This window comes from Acartia tonsa, chromosome 15 (genome assembly GCF_053477335.1).
Source record: "Acartia tonsa isolate MP-2025a chromosome 15, ASM5347733v1, whole genome shotgun sequence".
NCBI lineage: Eukaryota > Metazoa > Arthropoda > Copepoda > Calanoida > Acartiidae > Acartia > Acartia tonsa.
The window spans coordinates 12,342,643-12,348,001 of record NC_137274.1 but is presented as its reverse complement, the minus strand read 5'-3'; the positions used below and the strand labels follow the sequence as shown (position 1 = coordinate 12,348,001).

At 32.7% G+C, this 5,359-nt stretch overlaps 1 long non-coding RNA gene across 1 annotated transcript; it reads left to right on the top strand.

Moving 5' to 3' along the window:
• The first annotated feature begins 647 nt into the window (after positions 1-647).
• On the top strand, positions 648-5,090 carry LOC145307293 (uncharacterized). The gene is made up of 3 exons (XR_013875383.1): positions 648-709; positions 949-985; positions 4,963-5,090. It is a non-coding gene; the product is annotated as an uncharacterized LOC145307293 (long non-coding RNA).
• Positions 5,091-5,359: the final 269 nt, after the last annotated feature.

The following is a 5,359-nucleotide window of genomic DNA, read 5'->3' as shown; positions in this document are numbered from 1 at the left end:
CCTGTCCGTATGTCTGCCTGTCCGCCTGTCTGTCCGTTCGTCTGTCTGTCTGTTAGTCTGTCTATCTCTCTGTCTGTCTGAATGTCTGCCTGTTTTTCTATCTATCTCTCTGTCTCTCTCATTGTCTGCCTGTTTGTCTGTCTGTGTAACCGTCTATTTGTTTATCTGTCTGTTTGTCTGTCTGTCCGTCTTTTTGTTCTGCCTTCTGTCTGTTTTTTCATATGTCTGTCAGTTCATCTACCTGTCTGTCTGTCCTTCTATCTGCTGTTTGTCTGTTTGTCTGCTCGCCTACTGTAAGTCTGTTTGTCCGTCTGTTTTTCTGTTGATTTGTTTACCTGTATATCAATGTGTATATCCATTTGTCTATTTGTCTGTTTGTCCGTTGTCTGTCTTTTTGTCAGTCTATCCACTTGTCTGAGTGTTTGTATCTTTATCTGTCTGTCAGTCTGACCGGCTGTCTTTTTCTGTCGGTTTGTCTATCTGTATGTCCTTCTGTTTGTCTGTATGTTCGTTTGTATGTTTTTTCCTGTCGGTTAGCCTACTGCCCGTCTTTTTGTCTGTCTTTCTGTATGTCTGTCCGTCTTTCTGTCCGTCTGTCTTTCCGTCTGTCATATGTTAATCTTACTTTTTATGGATGTTTATTCATTCAGGGTTTGAAACTGAATTTACGGCAGCCTTATCCGTATTAAAAGAACAATCACAGAAAAAGGTATTTTTTTCAAAACAGATTAATATCCGCTGGATAAGAACTGGTTCTCAGCCATACTGGAAAATCATGTATAGCATCGTATTACAGACAATAAAATAAAAGTCATAAAATCAATACCAGTTTTGTTAGTCTGGAACTTCAGCACCTAGGGGCTACCAAAACAGGTTTAAATCCTATAATTCTTCATTTAATTATCCACGGAAAGCTGTCTATAATACGCTGCAATTATTTTGTTTTAGGGTAGAATGAAACGATCAAATTGTCCGGATGGGACAGGTAATTTTCTTTGCCGCTTCGCGCATTTATATAAAAATATGAAAAAAAATATCTATTTATCTATCTTAACATCCACAAGTCTCTTTTTTTAATTGTCTCTCTGTCTATATATTTGTCCTATTATATAAAATAGTGGGACATTGTGAAGGATCTCGGTAACCGCTGAACCGAAATGATTGTCCTTTACAGTGTAGCTTCTCATAGGTAATGGGAGGGGTTTTTCATTAGTCAAACCTTGCCCTTAAAACCTGACCCACAAAAGAAAATTTATTTTACTTTTTATTATTAAAATTGAAAATGGGTAGTGGGGTCCACTCCTTCCCCCCTCCCCTAAAATCAAGTGCCCCTAGAGGCTTCTGCTTCTAAATTATTTTCTGCTATTTGACTGTGTAAATATAAGCGACAACATTGGTTGATTTTCAATGACCCAATAGAAAGGTTGCACAAGGTGGTTGCAATGGGGAGATACAGTTATTTAACCCTTTCTCCCTCTAGTGTTTTACTATAATGCTAAACGAGTGAATATTATAGAGATGCTTCACTTTTCAATCACAAACACAGTGGATTCAAAATATATACAATTATGCTATGAAAGTCAACACAATGCGAACTAATTTACCTGTCCTAGTTAAATATTTAGTGTATTTTAGGGGAGTTCTCTAAAGTCTTATTCCAAGCTTGAACACACAATTCTTACATTCCTAGGGTGGGTTAAATTTTATAAAATGATTGTACCTGCATTAAGAAATCATAAATAAGTGAATGATTATGGTAGTGGTGTGGGGGCTGATGCTGTAAGAATTGGTGCAAAAAATGGGGACAAATTTCAAATTGATTTGATGTGTATTCTTTTTTGACGTCATACCCCCATCTCTTTTCTAGGTGGTTTCTTTCCTCCTTCCCTTTTCTTTCCATTCACTTGTGAGTAAATAAATCAGCCCCGTCAAATCAATTTGAAATTTGTCCTCATTTTTTGCACCAATACTTACAGCATCAGCCCCCACACCACTACCATAATCATTCACTTAGCACAACAATATACAACTTGTCTCAATAATGAATGGGTAGATCTGTCCACTACATAAACCATATATACAGTGTGTTTTTTTATGAGAACTTTTTTGAAAGCAATTTTACCCCACTTATAGTTATCAGAATTTAATGATTAATGGATTATTTTCTTCAATTTTTAATGCAATTAGAACACCAAAAAAATATTTCAGTTTTTTTAAAAAGTACAATAAAATCTAAAATTCAAAACTAGGTGTCAACATCTAAAAATGGTTTTAGGGCATTTTTCTTATGCCTAAATCTTCTACCCTTCGCAAGAAAAAAATTTAATTTTCTGTACTTCTGTACACTTCTGTCGACTTTGGGGGACCAGTACTCCCTCCCTGGTTGAGATATGACCTTTAAACTTTGATATGTTCTTGTACATGTCCCCTAAAACATAAAAAACATTTATTCAGTGACAGATTACGCCCCGTCTTACGAAGCAGTACATACAATAGTACACCAAGCTACTGCTTAGTACCAGGTGTACTTTACAATTTTTCATAATATTTATAAATTTAAATTGCATGACTAACACTAGATGTTATGTGTGGCACTGATTAGGCTTCCCTAAAAGTAGGAATATGCGTATCCGAGATGTTTGCATTGCCTTTTTTAGGTTGGCATTAAGTTAATAAGAAAAATAAGAAATAATAATGTCAAAATAAATGTAGGTAAAATTAAATGGACAGGGGAAAAAGAGAAGGAAAGAAGGGTTACAACAAATTTTAAGGCTAGTTTTTCTTAAATTTTAAAACCATTTCTGTAATTAATAATGTAAGGTTTTTAATAAATCCAGGCAAATCAATATATTTTAAATACATTCATTACATTCTTCAATATTACATATAGATTTAAAAAGTTCATCTTTAAGATTTAATGCAAATGTTTTTTTTAGGAATATTCTCATTTAAAAGATCTTTTTCATGACAAAAATTATTCCATAGTCTTTGAAATGAAAATATTGGAAACCTTTCAATTTTTTTAAATTTGGCTATTGGAATATAAAACTCACTAGAATTTCTTAGTTGTCTCTAATTTCTTAGATTATTTCTAATCCATACACCATCAAAAGAATTTGGTAGCCTCCAGCGAATAAAATCATAAAAAAATAGTAGTTTTGTATAAATAGATAGCTCCTTAATAGGCAAAACATTAATTTTCCTAAACAAAGGTGGCGTATGGCTGTTATAAGCGGATTTGTGTATAATTCTAATAGCTTTTTTTTTGTAGAACTACTAAAGGCTTAATAGATGATTCTAAGCCACATCTCCATGCTGGCAAGCAATACAATAAATGGCTATTTATAAAAGAGTGGAATAGTGTTACTAAGGATTTTTCACATAATATATGCTTAACTCTATTGATTAAAAACAAACTTCTAGATATTTTTTTCCTCAAATATTCAATATGGTATTTAAAGTTAAGTTGAGAATCAATAAACACACCCAAAAATTTAATTGCAGGAATTTCACTCTGTTGGTTGATATAACCCAAATATCTAATTTTATCTGTATCATTCTCATTTTCATTATTAAAATCTAATTTAATTTTAATTTGTTCCCAAGTTATGGAATCTTTCCTTTTATTAAAGATCATAAATTTAGTTTTAGTTGGATTAAGAGACATTTCATTGCAACGAAACCAATCACAGATATTTTTAAGTTCAATGTTGAGTATTTAATTATCTCATTCAAATCTTTTCCTGATATCAAAGAATTACTGTCATCTGCAAAGAGTAGTGTCATTAAGCTAGTACAATTTTTAATATCATTGATATAAACTAGAAACAAAATTGGACCCAAAATACTTCCCTAGTTCATTAGTTCATTGCATGATTTATCAAAAAAACTTCACTGATTGTATCTTTTCTCCTTCGTTCCTAATATATTTGATCACTCTACCATCCAGGTGCCAGCATTTAGAGAATTGTTTACTTCTGATCAGTTTCTGCATTACATCATATCTCATTTTGGTGAGGTCGGCACTTATCGAGTATCTCTCTACACCATTTTTGACGTCAATTTCTCTTATAGGCAGATTTTTTTTGTTTGAGAGGATAAAATCTTTCTGTATCTGTATACATTTTTTAAAAGCGAAGCTTTTCTATAATTAGGGTCGGTCCGTCCGTACGTCCGAACGTCCGTACGTCCGTCCGTACGTCCGTAACGGATAGCTTTTTTCGTTAATTTAGGCATGTTAGAATTGTCCTATCGATTTCAAATTTTGCATGGTGATTCCTTTAATAGTTAGGTACGATTTAGAAAGCGTAGCAACTCTATAATCATCACCAAAATGTCCGTACGTCCATTTTAAACATGTTGATTTTTTTACTTTTTTAACAACAAATTTTTATGTGATCTGATCATCCGATTGATCTGATTTTTGGTGTATTGATTCCTGGGACAACAAAGTATAATGTAATAAGTGAAGCAACTTTATAATCAAGTCCTAAAAATGTAAGTATGTCCATAAACATTATCCTGAATCAAGCTGTTTTTCAACAAATTTACTTGCAATTTTGCGTTGACTCTTATACATTTATATTCTGATTATTCAGTTCTGACACTATACAAGTATTAATGTCCGTTTGTCTTACCGTTTCTGTGCTTCGCTTTTATGGATGTTGTCATCCTTGTTAGCTCTATATCTCAACGTTGAAGTGTTTAGCAGCCATTCTTGAAAAAGGTTGAATATTGAGCATAAGAAAAATGCACTAAAACCATTTTTAGATGTTGACACCTAAGTTTTGAATTTTATATTCTACTGTACTTTTTAAATAAAAACTGAAATATTTTTTTTGTTGTTCTATTAATTGCATTAAAAAACTAAGAAAATAAGCCATTAATCATTAAATTCTGATAACTATAAGTTGGGTAAAATTGCTTTCAAAAAAGTTTTCATAAAAAACACACTGTATAAAGGTAACTATGGATTCAACACGTATAACCTGATGACCTCAGCTCTGCTGGGATTCAATGCTGTGGCTAATCTCATGGCCAATGTCAACAACAATGATCAGGAAAATTCAATATCAATAGTTGTAGGAAATAATAAAGTAAAAGGATCTCTGTCTGTTTGTGTGTGTGTGTGTGTACCAAAGGATCTCATAAACAGATACGGTTCTCATTTACATTGTACTTCTCATGTACTTCCTGGTCACTTTATTTTATAACTATTTTGTGGAAGGGTACCACCAATTATTCAAAAAATATAAAAAGTGCCATCTAGTGGCATTTTAGATATTTTTTGGTAACCAGCTGAACTAAACATTAAAAAGAAAACAGTTTAGGTGCTGCTAAAGGCCTCTAGTGGCATATC